General features: G+C 42.2%; 1 protein-coding gene across 2 annotated transcripts in view; it reads left to right on the top strand.

Annotated features, from left to right (window-relative positions):
* The window catches only part of NEIL3 (nei like DNA glycosylase 3), a 527,805-nt gene that overhangs the window by 432,971 nt on the left and 76,355 nt on the right, over positions 1–18,479 (top strand). For both annotated transcript variants that reach the window (XM_070364103.1, XM_070364102.1), the window contains one exon: positions 5,772–5,949. The gene's annotated coding sequence lies outside the window, so the exon portion shown is untranslated. The remainder of the gene's footprint in view (positions 1–5,771; positions 5,950–18,479) is intronic.

Genomic DNA, 18,479 nt, shown 5'->3' with positions numbered 1-18,479 from the left:
CCCCCTTCCTCTTACCTGCCCTGCTCCCAGCACCTAAGCTCACATCACAGTGTGCTTCTGTTGCTTCTCTGAACAGCAAGCATGCCCACATGGTCTTACCCCTCACTCAGAATTCCCCTTATCGAGAATTCCTCCAGCTCTTTGCCTGACTCACTGCTACTCTCCTGTCCAATGTCAGGTTACATGTCATTTTCTGAGCCCAACCCTGCCTCTCACTCCACCACACTCTCCCACAACACCCTCTGCTGTGATCTTCCTGGCACTTGTTAGATTTGTAATTTTTGATAGGCTTTGCATGATTATGTGTCTTTAGATTCAGCTACAGTTGGAGTAGGGGTCTTCACTTACTGGCTAACAACATGGCTAGCCAGTTGTGATCCCAGCTTTGCCATGTACAACCTCTGTGATCCATATTTCTCATATGTAAAATGTGGTGAGGATTCATTAAGTAAAAGGCCCATGCGTGCATGCAGGCTAAGTCACGTCAGTCATGTCCGGCTCTTTGCAACCCTTTGGACTGTAGACAGCCAGGCCCTGTTCATGGATTCTCCAGGCAAGAATACTGGAGTGGGTTGCCACGCCCTCCTCCAGGTATCTTCCTGACCCATGGATCAAACCCATGTCTCTTGTGTCTCCTGCTTTGGCGGGGAGGTTTTTTGTTTTCTTTTTTTTTTTTTTTTTTTTTTTACCACTAGTGCCTCCTGGGAAGCCCTAAAGCCCCATGCTGCTGCTGCTGCTGCTAAGTCGCTTCAGTCGTGTCTGATTCTGTGCCACCCCATAGACGGCAGCCCACCAGGCTCCACCACCCCTGGGATTCTCCGGCAAGAACACTGGAGTGGGTTGCCTAAAGGCCCATAGTAATTACTATATAAGTACTTATACAGTACTTTCTTTTTCACTTCATATCCAATGGTTAACATATAATATTGAAAAGTGTTCACCATCTGAATTAGTGAATGAAAATCTTTTCCTTGTCCTCATCTATCTATATATCAAAGGAAGGAACTCTTCCAGTTCACAGGGACATGGATCTTAATTTTCTTCAGTGTTTTGGGGGAAAGAATGAGGATGAGAACTAGGAGGAGCAAGGGCGCGTGTGACCGACATTAAGGTCGCTTTCCATTCTACTTTACCATCGCTCCTACACTCCAGGCTTTCGAGCGCACCTGGTGTATAGAAAGGCTATGATCCATGGTAGCTATTTAATTCCTAAAGCATTTTTTTGAGCACCTACTATGCTGTAGGCATTATTCTGACTGTCAGGGATATAGAAGAGAAGCACACAAACAAAAAACTCCTCCTTTATGGGACGTGCCTTCTGTCACCATAGGAAACCTTCTGGTTTATCTCCAACTCTCTGTGGATTTCTAAAGTAAATATGATGAAATGTTTGGTACTCTCTCTCTACCCACCCCCGGGAATTCCAGATCTACCTACTCAGGTTTCCTTGAGCATTTGTGGAATCTCAGAGCTGATCTGGGGCTTTTCTAGAAAAGGCCATAGGAAAATCTAAGTAAATTAATGAAGCGTTTCTCAGTGTACCTTGTAGTAATGGTTGCTACTCAAACGCATAATCCATGGACACATTTGTATGAAGAGTAGTTTTTGGAAAATCTTTAAAATTATCATTACTGTAGCTTTTCTTGCTTTCTTCTGTTTCATCTTGTGTTGACTGTTGACTGTTGACCTTCTTACTAATGTATCTACTTAATACCAGATAAGACTTTTCCTACTTTGCTGCTGCTGCTGCTAAGTCGCTTCAGTCGTGTCTGACTCTGTGTGACCCCATAGACGGCGGCCCACCAGGCTCCCCCGTCCCTGGGATTCTCCAGGCAAGAACACCTACTTTGCAGACTTGGGCAAATCTGTGTGTCAGTTTCCACATCTGTAAAGTGGGGATAATAACAATTATTGCTTCATAAAATTACTGAGGATTAATGAGTCAATACATGTAACTTGTATAGTTCTGAATTAATGTTAGTTTTCTTATTATTGTGATATGCCTCCTGATGGACCAAGAGAGTCTTTATTCCAGGAACTGATTTCTGTACAATGCACTGGGGAGATATTAGACTTCTTCAAGACATTGAACATGCTGAAAATGCCAATTAAGTTCACTCTGGCAACTTCAAAAGGAGCTGTGGGTCAGCAGGCACAGTCAAATCAGCCTTCATAAGAAAGACAAGGAGATAAAAACCAGTCATTCATGCCATGGGAGCACTGCGGGTCAGTACAGGGACAGGAGAATCCTGTTTCAACTGAGACAGCCTTGGCGATGTTATGGGAAAATGGGATGTGCATGTTCTGTGTGGTGAATGGTGGCTCAGCCTGGCTGTACTTAAAGTTAAAAGCTCTCATATTACCAATAAGATCTCTTAGGTCTCCCTCTACACACAAAATTGTGAATATAAAAATGAGAAATGCAGATAGAATCTTATCACACAGTGTACACCATCTAACCAAAAACTCTTTTCTGTATACAGTTGATAACTTTACACTGAATGCCCTATAGTTAAATATCATGGAAAGCAATTATGCTCGTGCCTTCCTCCCAAACAAGTCATTTAAAATTCTTTGTCCACAAATCCCCATCCTATCAACCTAACCCGCCAAATGAACCAGCAAATATCATTAATATAAAAAACAATCTTGCAGACAGAAAAATTGTCAAGTTTTATGTCCTTGATCTTATTTTCTCTACCAAGCCCTTCGCTAGGCTGATGAGCAATGCTGATGGGGAACAGCGGTCAAGGGAAGTCAGTGATTCCAAGAACAAAAGTCAGATGAGCAATCAGGAATTTGGATACTGATATATTAGGAAACAAGAAAAGAGAAGTAAAATTTCAAAAATGGTAGAGGTGGGGGCTTGGTTATGTGTGCTGATAGGGTTTGTAAAGCAGGCTCAGCTGATAGTTTGCACCTGGTTTAAGCTAGTTAACCCTCCCGTTTTGCCTGCATGCAGTACGGTTATCAAAGTCCCCTGATGCTGAGATAGCCCATACGTGTCTTGGTGATTCACGTCCAGAGATGAGGCGCATCCTGTGGGACTGAGGAGGGACGCGGAGGGACTGTGCCTGCACGGATTCAGGAGTCTCTGTGGTCGGTGGTTGCCTGTGAAGTCTTCTGTCCACCACACCCTTTACATGCATTAAAGCCTCACACGCGTGCATCCACTGGGTACGTGTCACCCTTTCAAATGTGCAACCCCGTGTCATCACAGCACTGACTCAGCTGAAGCATTTCTTCTCATGGCTCATTTCAAGGGTGAGATACGATGGTCCTCCAGCCCTGTCCATTAGGAATTCCTTTTATACTTACACGCCATATGGATCTAAATTCTGCTGTGACAAACCCAGCTACCTCTTCTTATTCTGTAAAATGATATTTGTTACATGTCATCTTCTGTATCTGTAGTTGGAGTCAGAATTTTGATTTTTGTGATACAACTGAAAATACTGATTTTCAGTAAATTAAAAAATACCATGTGAAGGAATGTTTAAAATTTTGCACCATATAGCTTTAAGATTATCTCTTCCAGAGATCCATCTGCATAGCTCAGAGAGATTTGAAGAGCAGAGTGAGTCTTCTAGACTCTCAGTCAGAAGTAAAGTTGTGTTTTTTCCCTGTGACACCATTGGTATTTGCAACCCCAGCATGGACAGATTGCTTCAGAGCAGTCAGAGGGCTTTGCCTTAGAAAGGTGTTCTTAAGTGTCAACTACTCCTACACAAAAGGCCAGATAACAATTGAAACTGGACTCTAATATGTAACCACCTTACTGTATTCAAAAAGAGTCTTCTCCTAACAGAGCTTGGGGAATAAATATGTTTAAGGCAAAAATGACAAAGGTTAATGTATTAACTAATAAAAGTTTGCAAGCACAAGTTAAGTGTAAAATGCAACAAAATAATTTACCACAAGGTGAAAACCTTCAAACAAGGTATCAGAAAGACACTTTTTAAAAAGTTTCTTCTCTTACTGAGTCTTTTTTTTCCCCTTTCAATGAATTCTTTTTCAAATAATAAGTCCTTGCTTCAAAGAGATAAACAAGCATAAATAAAACAAAGACAATGGAAGTTAGTTTATGTCTCTGCCCCTCTGCCTCAGATAGCTTCGGGAGCCAATTGAGCTTTCTCCTGCGGTTTCCGTGGGGTCGATACTGTTCCTGCTGTGTATGTGCGATTATCTCTCAGTTGAATCTTCCATAATAAAATGAATCCCCCAGAGCTTCAAAGCCAATTAGCCTACAGTTGTATTTTTCCTTTTTTCCCTATGAATTTCTACTTTAGTTTAAAACACAGTTACTGATAAAAACAGCAAAAATGACACAGAGGATATGTTTACATCAGACCTATATCAACACACGCATCAAGTGAGGAGAGCCTTTAGTTAGCAGTCAAGAGGCTATCGCACGCTCAGCACACCCAGGTTGGCCCAGCTGCCCCTGTGAGGAGATAAGACTCTTCTTACCTCGAGGTGGACTGGACCTTCCATACCATGCCGTTGAAAGATAAGGTGGGTCTTGCTCTGCCGGAAGTGCAAATATATTCATTGCAGTTTATATTAATTAATTACAAATACATTAATTGCAATAAATAGAATTATTGGTTGATTGACTTCAATATAATCAAGGCTTTATTAGAAAATACAAATCAGTTCAGTTCAGTTGCTCAGTCGTGTCCGACTCTTTGCAACCCCATGAATCGCAGCACGCCAGGCCTCCCTGTCCATCACCAACTCCCAGAGTTCACTCAAACTCATGTCCATCGAGTCAGTGATGCCATCCAGCCATCTCATCCTCTGTCGTCCCCTTTTCCTCCTGCCCCCAATCCCTCCCAGCATCAGAGTCTTTTCCAGTGAGTCAACTCTTCACATGAGGTGGCCAAAGTACTGGAGTTTCAGCCTTGGCATCATTCCTTCCAAAGAACACCCAGTCCTTTAGAATGGACTGGTTGGATCTCCTTGCAGTCCACAGGACTCTCAAGAGTCTTCTCCAACACCACAGTTCAAAAACATCAATTCTTTGGCGCTCAGCCTTCTTCACAGTTCAACTCTCACATCCATATTTGACCACTGGAAAAACCATAGCCTTGACTAGACGGACTTTTGTTGGCAAAGTAATGTCTCTGCTTTTCAATATGCTATCTAGGTTGGTCATAACTTTTCTACCAAGGAGTAAGCGTCTTTTAATTTCATGGCTGCAGTCACCATCTGCTGTGATTTTGATGCATTACCATTAAGTATAACACAAAATCAAAATCCCTCTGTCCATGAGCTGGGTGCCATTTATTTTCATAATTTAAGAATATTAAACAAGGAAAAGAGGTGTCCTGTCTGGGGGAGCGGGCATCATCTGTTTTAGGAGTCTCATGACATATGGTTTATACATACACACTATGAGAATTGAATCAAGTATCTGCTGCTTATGACTCTCATTAAAAATAGATAAATGGGTTTTGATTGCAAATCTAAGTGTGGCAGTTCTCAATCAATGGTGGTCCACACTAAACAAACACTGCGGTTGGCTTGACACTTCAGGCTAGATCCCACCCTATCTCTGATTGAGATGTGGGAAAACTGGAAACATCATTGATCCATGTTATCTAGGGTTCTGGCTGCATATCAGGTTCCTCAGATTAAACGTACTTGAGTGAGCTTTGTAAAGTGAAAATGAGGTCAAAACCATGTTTTCCTGACAAAACAATGTCATGGAAATTGAAGATTTTCTGCCTCGGTAACTGCCCCTTTTCCTGCTTCTTTTGTCTCCATAGAAGTTGCATCAGAGGCCATGCGGAGTCAGCCTCATGGGACGGCATCGCTGGTCCCTGCACCACGACCAGCCTCAGATCCAGTGTTTGTCCCCGAGAATTGGTCCCCAGGGATCTGCCCTCGATTGTGGACATATTTCTAGGGCCTCAACTAGAATCTGTCCCTCCAGTCTTCCTTAAGGTAAGCCTGTAGTTCTCTGTGTTCATCTTTTCGATTGTGGACATATTTCTAGGGCCTCAACTAGAAGCTGTCCCTCCGGTCTTCCTTAAGGTAAGCCTGTAGTTCTCTGTGTTCATCTTTTCCTCACCGAAATATTTGGGGTGGATCGTTCTTACTTTGGGTTCTGGCTGATACAGAGTCTAGTAGTAGAAGCAGTTGCAAGCAGAAGTCCTCAGGGGTGGGCGGTCAGGAGTAACTGTGAGACCTGTCTGGGTGTGGAGCAAAGTTAACGAATGGAAAACAAGTGCGTGCTCACAGCACCCAGTTACTCATATTATCACATTCGGTCACTTGTGATGAAGTGCCGACTGGAGGGAAAGCTTTGAGAGACCAGATGCCTGTTGGGATAGACCACTTAGAGGGAATAAAGAGCACGGAACCCCAGCTACTTCTCATTACACTGGAGAGTTGAAAGAAGAAGACAGAGAAAGAAAAAGGACACACTCTCTGAGTTTTAAATTCTCAGCCCAAGACATGGTTAGAAAATTAAGGACCATTTAGCATGATCTCTTGCAGCCACAGAACTGACATAGCTAGAGATCAGACACAGAATCAGTTCCAATAATTTGCTAAATTGCAATATAAATTGAATGGAAAGCCTTTTATGACTCATACATCAAAGCAGGAACATTTATTAAGAGAAAGTAGAATCCTAAAGGACATTTTGGTGGATTCAGATGCACTTGATCACTCTGTATTCCCAAAGACCAGTGAAAGTGCCTCTGCCAGCAGGCCCCCGCTCTAATGAAACAAGCCCTGATGGTGTGGATCCTCTGATACTTCACCGCTCAAAGGGAGGACAGCACCTCGTCTTCACCTCTGCCTCTCCTGTACCTTGTAGACACTACACCTGTGACAAGAGTGGGCCCCCAGGTTGTCCCAGCAAGATCCATCCAGATGGATCCACGACACTGCTTATTGAGGGAAATCTAAAGACTATATGTGAGGATAGGTTCTCAGAGGGCTAAACAGAGGAAAAAGAAATATAACTATTGATTAGGCCAAGTGTATCAACATGGGTGTATCTACCAGAGATTATATGCTCAAGGTGCCAATGCAAATTTCCCAATATGGTATTAAATATTGGCTTGGTTCATCGGTGGCCTGCACGAAATGAAGGTGAGATGCCTGAAAGTATTAGGGTAATATAAAAAAAGAATTCTAAACTTACATGTGCCCCTAAGTCACTCAATCTACAAGAGTTTCTCTTGAAGGTACCTAAAGGAGTCTCCTGTTACCTAGCATTTAGGAATAAACTGGCTATAAACCACTGGAGGAAACAATGGGAAAATATGAGTCCACACCAAAATATATTAAATATATAAATTAAGTATATGTGCTTAGTTGCTCAGTTGTATCCAACTCTTTGCAACCCCATGGACTGCAGCCTGCCTTCTCTGTCTATGGGGATTCTCCAGGCAAGAATACTGGAGTGGGTTGCCATGCTCTCCTCCAGGGGATCTTTCCAACCTAGGGATCAAATCCCGGTCTCCCACATTGTAGGAGGATTCTTTACCATTTGAGCCACCAGGGAAGACCAAATTAATATATATATATACACACACCTTTCATATATATATATATATATATATATATATATATATATATATATATATATATATATATATTTTTGGTATAGACATACAGAAAATATGCACTGTTATCTATGAAACATAAATATTTATACTAATATATACAAAAGAAAGAAAAAGGGAAAAGTGCTCTCGCTTTAGGAGAATACCAACTGTTAATTGGTAAGTGTGAGGGAGTGCTGGAATTATAGTAAACATTGGTTATAGTAAATATTGATACAGGCAAGAATCATCAATTGATGTGGAAACCAGAGGGACAGATTTTGATAAGAAGCAAAATATTTGTGTGATCTTAAATTGTCCCTGTAGATTGTTTAGTCACTGCAACATATGGTGAAGAAATCAGTCAACACGCTCTCTGGGTGATAAAGATGTACCTGACACTGTGTGTCTCTTGAGTTGATACCCTGAGAAGGATGGCTAATATGTAGTGTTCTGGCTAGGAATACATACCCTGCATTCCATCACTAGGAAACATCAAATGAACACAAAACAGGAACATTTCCTCCTGTTTTATGAAAGGTAGGGGAGGTTTGTATTCTGCATGAATGCTAATAGTAGTAAATAGTAGAAATATTAAGATAAGAAGGGCTTTGCTGCTAAGTCGCTTCAGTAGTGTCCGACTCTGTGCGACCCCATAGATGGCAGCCCACCAGGCTCCCCCGTCCCTGGGATTCTCCAGGCAAGAACACTGGAGTGGGTTGCCATTTCCTTCTCCATGTCTAAAGAAGGGCTTTAGACATGTTCTAAATTCAATGAGTCTCAAAAAACATGACAACTGAATGTAATGTCTAACCCTTGACTGCATTTTATGCAAACAAATTCAACAGGACATTACTGGGTCAACAGACCAAAGAGAAAAATGTATGATAGATAAAGCAAAAGTACGAAATTTATGTTAAACTTACTGAAGATGACAATGTAACAGTTGTTACATGAGAATATATCTTTTTGCATAGGATTTAAAATTTTAGTGGCAGAAGACCCAGAGATAGGCAACTTACTTCCTAGTGTTGCAGGGGAGAATCCATTGATAAAGCAAATGGCACAAACCATAAACAATACAGTGAACCAGGTAAAGGGGCATTTATTGTTCTTCATATAGGCTTATTTTTTCACCTATGCTGTAAGTTTGAAATTATTTCCAAATTTAAAAATTAGTATATATTTTATTTTAGAAATACACCCAGCACTTTAAAAGATATCCCCCGCAGGCCTTATATAAGAAGGTGGACATGCAGCCATTGATATAGGCTCACTGATTTCCATGAGGAGGATTGGACCCCAGATCGGAAAAGACCAATTGGCAGCTATGCTAGAAACAAGGTGCTCATGATCACAAAAACAGGCAGCGGGGACAGAAAGATAATCAGGATAATCTGTGCCACAGACATCTCTGGTAGCTTCTGACTTACCAGGGGCCCTCTTAGACTGAAATGGTTGGCAGACAGTTAGAGTCCAACTTGGTCTGAGTCAGCTCAAAAGTCTCGAGTGTCGTAATCAAAAGCCTGACTTTGACACATAAAGGAGTAGAAAGCCATCTCATCTAATCATTAGGTGTAAATCACTTCTCAAAACCAGGAGTGAAAGGAAATAAGTAAGACAGATTCCCTTCAGGAAGGACCTGTGACTGCTGATTTCCTTTCTGGTCTTTCCCAAAAAGACATAGGACCGCTTGTCATGGGACTGGACTGGGAAATTCCCAGACCTTTCAGGTCTCAGCTTAGACTCTTTATGGAGCTTGGATTAATACATAGGTTTGTAAGGATCCTAGTATATTTTACCTCTATCTTCCCTACCTGAGTTCAGAATCGTTCAAGATTTACAGTCAAAGGAGATCAAAATATATTTTTAATACTAACAAATATATTGAAAAACTTTTTCAGATGTGGTCAGGTAGGTTAGGTCATCCCAGGCCAACCACGGACCTACCCAACCTTCGTGTTGGGACAGAACATAACCTCCCCCTGCACACTATGGTATGACATTAGAGTTGCCTAATAAGCAGCCGCAATGGAGGCTACTGCTTCAGTTGTCAGTGTTTGAGGCTAAACTGAATTGACTATTTTATGACCTTCTTGGCCATTTGATCCTTTATCTACAAGCCACTAAGTGGATGAATTGTAAGAACATGGCATCTTAACCATTTGAATGGTTCCCTGAATTAATAAAAACAAGGTATAGAATTGCTATTCAGGCAACAAATAAGCAATACACCTATGGAAGTTTTCAAATTCTCTTTCATTTTCAGACCAGGGAATACGTGAGGAGCTATGAGTCATGTCAAAGATATAAAGGGATTACTGTTAACGCAAATTTTTTTCAACGTAGCAGCTGTGCAGAAAAATTTTCATAATAATGATTGCATTTAATTACATAAAGAGCGCTAAGGTCTCTTTTCATTTTATCTCAGTAATGAAGCTTTGATTCTGAAGATAATCCTGGCCTTTCTTTGTCAAGGCCAGCATGTGAGCAACAGTAAATTCAACTCCATTTCAGCTATCCTGAGAGGATAAAACAAGAATAATTTTCCACATATGTTATGAAAATGAAAACTATTAACTGTTGGGCATATGTTCTTTAATATACTCCAAGTATATATAGATAGATAGACAGATGTCCAGAAAGAGAAAGAATTAGCCCCTGAATCATTTCTCAAGTTAACGGTAACACCATTCAACAAAAATTAAATACCATGAGAGTCTTTAAAAAACAGCAGTAGTTTATTACGTCTCCTGGTACCCTTGCCTATTTGTGTGAGATTTAGCAGTGGCTCTGATGGCTTACTGCATCTCTCACCCGTTGTTTCTGAAAAGATCACTGGTTTTATGAAAATAATTAGAGAACCCAGCTCTGCCACATGAACTAGAGTCTTGAGGTTAAATAAAATGGAAAGAACACGGCACACATGTGGACTATCAGGAAAACCTGACCAGCAGGTACACAGAGTTGTGTCATCTGCTGAGAAGACACATGAAGATGGATAGTATAGTAAATTCACTGGGGACCTTCATGCTTACACCATTCATTACAATCTTCCACGGACATTGACATCTGACACATTACAACCAGAGAATTTACAGCTGATTTGACACACGGTATCCAGACATTTCCAAAATATTTCTGTGTGTTTTTATTGAGGAATGAACATTTCTCCTATATGTTTTTAAAAGACAAATGGATGGAGACATTTTTAAATAGGCTTCCTGATTTCAGTGAAGAAGTCAGATGTTGGTAAATTAATTGGACACCTCCAACAAAAATTCTGTTTCAAAAATTAATCATCTTTAAAAGTCATTCAAAAAGATGGTGGCAGTACCAAAAAAAAATCAGTTCAAGTGGCCAAGTTCTGTGAGAGGTTAGAATTAGAAGACCTAGGTTTAGAGCCAGAATCTGTTTCTTCAAAGGAGAGTGACTTCAGCAGGTCTCAAACTTTCTGAGATTGGCTTTTTCAATATGAAACAGACACAACAAGCCATACCTTGTTGACTTTATGAAGTTCTTATGAGGACAAAATAAGAAATAGGAATGCATTTTTTACTGTAAAGTGTGACATACATGCTAGAATGTCATTATAGAAATGTACCCCTAGTTGCCTTTATATATTTTTTTTAATTATTATTTTATCATTTTGGAGAAGGAAATGGCAACCCACTCCACTACTCTTGCCTGGAAACTACCATGGATGGAGGAGCCTGGTAGGCTACAGTCCATGGGGTCACAAAGAGTCGGACACGACTGAGCGACTTCACTTTCACTTTTCATTTTCATGCATTGCAGAAGGAACTGGCAACCCACTTGTGTGTTCTTGCTTGGAGAATCCCAGGGATGGGGGAGCCTGGTGGGCTGCCGTCTATGGGGTCGCACAGAGTCGGACACGACTGAAGCGACTTAGCAGCAGCAGCAGCGCTAGATCTTCCTTGCTGCATGTGGCCTTACTCTAGTTGCAGCGAGCTGGGGCTGCTCTTTGTTGCGCTGAGCAGGCTTCTCATTGCAGTGGCTTCTCTTGTTGAGGAGCACGGGCTTTAGACACACGGGCTAAGAAGTTGTGGCACACAGGCTTAGTTGCTTCACCACGTGCGGAACCTTCCTGGGCCAGGAGTCGAACCTGTGTTCTCTACATTGACTGGCAGATTCCTATACACTGTGCCACTTGGGAAGTCCCCCTTTTTTTCTTTAGCCAAAGATGTTTTCTATCCTTAGTTCATTACATGAGAACAGTTTGGTGGAGGATAAGGAGTTGTCTCCTCAAAAATTCAGGAAGTACAGACCCCTGCCAGGTAGTTAAAAGCTCACAAGAATGGACAGAAATAAAATAATGCATGAAATTTCATAGATTAACCAATAATAGAAAGTAATAACAAGTCAGAGATGGATGAAGGTGTAGAGTGTCTATCCAAAGTGTTATTTGATTTGTGCCAATCATAAAATTACTTGAAAGCTTTCAGAAGATATGCAGTCCAGCTAAAAAGAATGTTAGTTTGCAGCAGGCTTTGCAGTTGTTAACGAAGCTAATGTAGCATCAGTGGGAGTCTGAAGAGTGTCACTCTGCACTTGCAAGCCCTGAGAAGTTCCCTGTGTGGCAGTGAAAATGCAGTTCACAAGTTGGGATGTCAAAATAAAGAAATAGGGTAAATAGCTGCAAGATAACCTTGCATTTTTATCCATTTTGAAACAAGCATTGAGGGAGGAACTTGGGGTTCTTAATGAAATTCAGAAGCCTGAACTTTAGAGAATGGATTTGTAATGTCTTTACTGAGGTCAGACGTGTTTCTCTTCTTTTTCCTAGTCTGATATGTTCTGAATGATATCTAGTTAAATGTAATCCATACCTTCTATGTTCACACAGAACGCATAAATACACAGCACACTTGCTTCTTTATCAGATAGGAAAGGTAAATTGATTTCATGGTTGAATTCACTCTGCTCTCCAAGTGGTTTCTTCACATCCAAGTTCAAGCCCAAATAGTTATGTCCAAGACGATGTTAACACCAGGTTATGTTAATCCCTATCTGAGTTATCCTATAATTTCATTCAAGACTTCCAAGGTCATTTGAGAAAACTCCTCATTCCAAACAAACTTTTAATAATGCAATCTAGCTCATTAATAGAACAGATTTACAACCTGAATGAATCTGGATATCTTGGCAGCAAGTATCAGAAGACACAGTTAATGGCCTGAACCATAATGTATTTATCACACATCAAGGAAACTGGAGGTGGGTACTTCTGAGGTCAGGGCACCAGCCCAACAGTGGCAGAAGGTTGGGCCAGCATCACCGTGAGCTGTTCGGTCTTCCAGTCATGCTTAAAAGGGACGGCTAAGGACTCAAACGTGTGTCATCAGCACATAACTGTGTCCCAAGGAAGGAAGGTGGGAAGGCAAGCAGGTATATTCCGTTGTTTGCTTTCACAGTAAGATCCTTCCCAGATACCTCCCTGAACATTTCCATTTCTGTTTCATCTTCCAGGACTGAATCACACATCTACCCCAGGCAGGGTCTTAGTAGAGTCGAGTGGGATTGCCCAGACTGGCTTTGACATAACTGCATTTCATCCCTAGAGATGGGTACAAAATAGGAGTTCTGTTACTAAGAAGGAAGGAGAATGACTTTGAGTAGGCAGTGACCAAGGGCTCCCTCCCTGGATAACCTCACTCTGCAAAGAGTCTGAGTCCTTGCTCAGTTCAGTTCAGTTCAGTCGCTCAGTCGTGTCCGACTCTTTGTGACCCCATGAATCGCAGCACGCCAGGCCTCCTGTCCATCACCAGCTCCCGGAGTTTACTCAAAGTTATGTCCATCGAGTTGGTGATGCCATCCAGCCATCTCATCCTCTGTAGTCCCCTTCTCCTCCTGCCCCCAATCCCTCCCATTATCAGAGTCTTTTCCAATGAGTCAACTCTTCACAAGAGGTGGCCAAAATATTGGAGTTTCAGCTTTAGCATCAGTCCTTCCAAGCAACACCCACACTGGTCTCCTTTAGAATGGACTGGTTGGATCTCCTTGCAGTCCAAGGGACTTTCAAGAGTCTTCTCCAACACCACAGTTCAAGCATCAATTCTTCGGTGCTCAGCTTTCTTCACAGTCCAACTCTCACATCCATACATGACCACTGGCCTTGACTAGACAAACCTTTGTTGGCAAAGTAATGTCTCTGCTTTTGAATATGCTGTCTAGGTTGGTCATAACTTTCCTTCCAGGGAATAAGCATCTTTTTAATTTTATGGCTGCAATCACCATCTGCAGTGATTTTGGAGCCTCCAAAAATGAAATCTGACACTGTTTCCCCAACCATTTGCCATGAAGTGATGGGACTGGATGCCATGATCTTAGTTTTCTGAATGTTGAGCTTTGGGCCAACTTTTTCACTGTCCTCTTTCACTTTCATCAAAAGACTCTTTAGTTCCTCTTCACTTTCTGCCATAAGGGTGGTGTCATCTGCATATCTGAGGTTGATATTTCTCCTGGCAATCTTGATTGCAGCTTGTGCTTCATCAGCCCAGCGTTTCTCATGATGTACTCTGCATATAAGTTAAATAAGCAGGGTGACAATATACAGCCTTGACGTACTCCTTCTCCTATTTGGAACCAGTCTGTCCAGTTCTAACTGTTGCTTCCTGACCTGCATATAGATTTCTCAAGAGGCAGGTCAGGTGGTCTGGTATTCCAATCTCTTTCAGAATTTTCCACAGTTTATTGTGATCCATATGGTCAAAGGCTTTGGCATAGTCAATAAAGCAGAAATAGATATTTTTCTGGAACTCTCTTGCTTTTTCTATGATCCATCAGATGTTGGCAATTTAATCTCTGGTTCCTCTGCCTTTTCTAAATAAAACCAGCTTGAACATCTAGAAGTTCACAGTTCACATATTGCTGAAGCCTGGCTTGGAGAATTTTCAGCATTACTTTACTAGCGTGTGAGATGAGTGCAATTGTGTGGTAGTTTGAGCATTCTTTGGCATTGCCTTTCTTTGGGATTGGAATGAAAACTGACCTTTTCCAGTCCTGTGGCCACTGCTGAGTTTTCCAAATCTGCTGGCATATTGAGTACAGCACTTTCACGCATCATCTTTCAGGATTTGAAATAGCTCCACTGGAATTATATCACCTCCACTAGCTTTGTTCGTAGTGATGCTTTCTAAGGCCCACTTGACTTCACATTCCAGGATGTCTGGCTCTAGGTGAGAGATCACACCATCGTGATTTTCTTGGTCATGAAGATATTTTTTGTACAGTTCTTCTGTGTATTCTTGCCACCTCTCATTAATATCTTCTGCTTCTGTTAGGTCCATACCATTTCTGTCCTTTATTGAGCCCATCTTTGCATGAAATGTTCCCTTGGTATCTCTAATTTTCTTGAAGAGATCTCTAGTCTTTCCCATTCTGTTGTTTTCCTCTATTTCTTTGCATTGATCACTGAGGAAGGCTCTCTTGTTTCTCCTTGCTATTCTTTCCTATGTGATGCTGCATGGCCACGGTATCCATTGGAGGATGGCGAACGGTGGCCAGTTGGAGGGTCTCTTAAGTATAATACTGTTCTACAATTAGACCAGTTCTGTAAGGAACAAGGGAAATGGGTAGAAGCAATGGCACCCCACTCCAGTACTCTTGCCTGGAAAACCCCATGGACGGAGGAGCCTGATAGGCTGCAGTCCATGGGGTCGCTAAGAGTCGGGCACGACTGAGCAACTTCACTTTCACTTTTCACTTTCATGCACTGGAGAGGGAAATGGCAACCCACTCCAGTATTCTTGCCTGGAGAATCCCAGGGACAGAGGAGCCTTTTGGGCTGCTGTCTATAGGGTCACACAGAGTCGGACACTGAAGACTGAAGTGACTTAGCAGTAGCAGCATTCTTTGGAACTCTGCACAGAATGCACAGTAAACTCTGCATTCAGATGCTTATAGCTTTGCTTTTCTTCTTCGTTTTTCACTTCTCTTCTTTTCACAGCTATTTGTAAGGCCTCCTCAGATAGCCATTTTGCTTTTTTGCAGTACTTATTCTTGGGGATGGTCTTAATCTCTGTCTCCTGTACAATGTCATGAACCTCATTCCATAGTTCATCAAGCACTCTCTCTGTCAGATCTAGCCCCTTAAATCTATTTCTCATTTCCACTGTATAATCATAAGGGATTTGATTTAGGTTCTACCTGAATGGTCTAGTGGTTTTCCCTACTTTCTTCAATTTAAGTCTGAATTTGGCAATAAGGAGTTCATGATCTGAGCCACAGTCAGCTCCCAGTCTTGTTTTTGCTGACTTCTCCATCTTTGGCTGCAAAGAATATAATCAATCTGATTTCGGTGTTGTCCATGTGTAGAGTCTTCTCTTGTGTTGTTGGAAGAGGGTGTTTGCTCTGACCAGTGGGTTCTCTTGGCAAAACTCTCTTAGCCTTTGCCCTGCTTCATTCCATACTCTACGGCCAAATTTGCCTGTTACTCCAGGTGTTTCTTGACTTCCTACTTTTCCATTCCAGTCCCCTATAATGGAAAGGACATCTTTTTGGGGTGTTAGTTCTAAAAGGTCTTGTAGGTCTTCATAGAACCATTCAACTTCAGCTTCTTCAGCAGTAAAGCATATCTAAAAACCAGGGGTATATTTAAGAAGAAAGACTCATCTGTAGATGTTTTTCTGTAAAGAGACAGGTGGTAAATATTTTAGACTTTGTGGGTCATAGAGTTTCCATCCTGTATTATTCCTTGTTATTTTTAAAACCCGTTAAAAATATAGAAACATTCTCAGCTTGGAGGACGTATGAAAACAGGCTATGGGCCAAATTGGACCCCAGTGTGCTGACCCCTGGATGGACACATAAGGTGTATAATTTAATGATCTTCTGTCAACAAAACCTTATTGGATGTTTACTAGGTCATCCGACAAAGTGTGGAGGATATAGCAATGACGGTAGAGAGCGTGTCCCCTACCAAAGCTCCTAGTCTGGTGGGATGCTCACAGTAAACAAACCTGGATTTAAACCCATCCTTCATATTACCAAAATCATTATCCTGAAAAGATTCTTTTTTGCAACTTTATAGAGTATAAATTTTATCTGTGACAGATAAAAATAGTCACGATGTTACTTATAAGCTTCTAACTAAACAGGGGAAATTGGTTGTTTCTAAGGGATTGCACATATTTGACCACTGACATCTTACCTACAAGGGATATAGGAGAGATGCACAGCAGGCGGAGGGTTGCAGAACAGGCCAGCCCAAAGTCCACCACTTTGGCGTGTTGGTTCCGGGGAGCTGTAGGCACTTGGAAAACAGCAGTGCAAGGAAAGGCTTTCTCTGAACTCTGTTATCTGCCTCAAGACAGATGCTCCAAAAGCAACCAATTGTCATAAATCCCCTCCCAGGAGTTTCATCAAGCAGGGAAGGTGGACTTCTGTCACCGGAGAGGAGACTAGAAGGAGTCACCATACCCAGACACGGTTTGTCACCGACTAGCACACCTCCTATGGACTCTCCTAAGGGCCCTTCACTTTTCTAATAATCACTTCCTCTACCCTAAGAGATCCATACATCCTCTCTCCCTATTAAGACGGTATTGAAGCCTGAGCTCTAAGCCACCTTGCTGCTGCTGCTGCTAAGTCGCTTCAGTCGTGTCCGACTCTGTTCGACCCCATAGATGGCAGCCTACCAGGCTCCCCTTGCCCCTGGGATTCTCCAGGCAAGAACACTGGAGTAGGTTACCATTTCCTTCTCCAATTCGTGAAAGTGAAAAGTGAAAATGAAGAAGCTCAGTTGTGTCCAACTCTTTGCAGCCCCATGGACTGCAGCCTACCAGGCTCCTCCGTCCATGGGCTTTTCCAGGCAAGAGTGCTGGAGTGGGGTGCCAGTGCCTTCTCCAAAGCCACCTTGAGAGTCACTCATTTTCCCCTGGCCATCTCCCACGTATACACTGAGGTCTACCCGTTAATCAAATGCCTGTGTGTTTTATTCCTATTAGCCTGTCTTTCATTCGGAGAAGGCAATGGCACCCCACTCCAGTATTCTTGCCTAGAAAATCCCATGGGCGGAGGAGCCTGGAAGGCTGCAGTCCATGGGGTCGCTGAGGGTTGGACATGACTGAGCGACTTCACTTTCACTTTTCACTTTCATGCATTGGAGAAGGAAATGGCAACCCACTCCAGTGTTATTGCCTGGAGAATCCCAGGGACAGGGGAGCCTGTTGGGCTGCCGTCTATGGGGTCGCACAGAGTTGGACACAACTGAAGTGACTTAGCTTAGCTTGTCTTTCATTAAAGGGGTCTCAGCTAAGAACTCAGAAGGGTAAAGAAAACTATTTTCCTCCCCTACATAGCCAAACTGTATACAGATGTCCTCAAGTATCGATGCCTTTGCTGGTTCCAGTGCCAAATGGGTTGTCATGCCCTTCTCCAGGGGACTGTCCCAACTCAGGGATCACACCCACATCTTACGTCTCCTGCATTGGCAGACAGGTTCTTCACCATTAGCACCAGCTGGGAAGCCCCATTATAAAGTCCTTGCCTAAAAATAAATAAGTACATATGTGTATATACATACGTGTGTGTGTGTGCCCAGCCACTCAGTCGTGTGACCCTAAGGACTGTGGCCCACCAGGTTACTCTGTTCATGGAATCTTCAAGGCAAAAAATACAGGTTGCCATTTCCTACTCCAGAGTATCTTCTCAACCCAGGGTTTGAACCCATTCCTCCTGAGTCTCCTGCATTGGCAGGCATGTTCTTCACCACTGTGCCACCTGGGAAACCTGTGTATACATATACTAACACCTAATAGCACAGATTTAGAAAAGAATCAGTAATTTTTATACAGTAGTTGTCAGAGGAAAAAAAAAATCATATACCAAATGTAATAAAAGCCAAGACTGGCTGCTTTAAGTAAATTTAATCCAATTCTTAATGTAAGAGATTAA

This window comes from Bos mutus, chromosome 27 (assembly GCF_027580195.1).
Source record: "Bos mutus isolate GX-2022 chromosome 27, NWIPB_WYAK_1.1, whole genome shotgun sequence".
In the NCBI taxonomy this organism is placed as follows: Eukaryota; Metazoa; Chordata; class Mammalia; order Artiodactyla; family Bovidae; genus Bos; species Bos mutus.
This window is presented reverse-complemented; position numbering and strand designations above follow the sequence as displayed.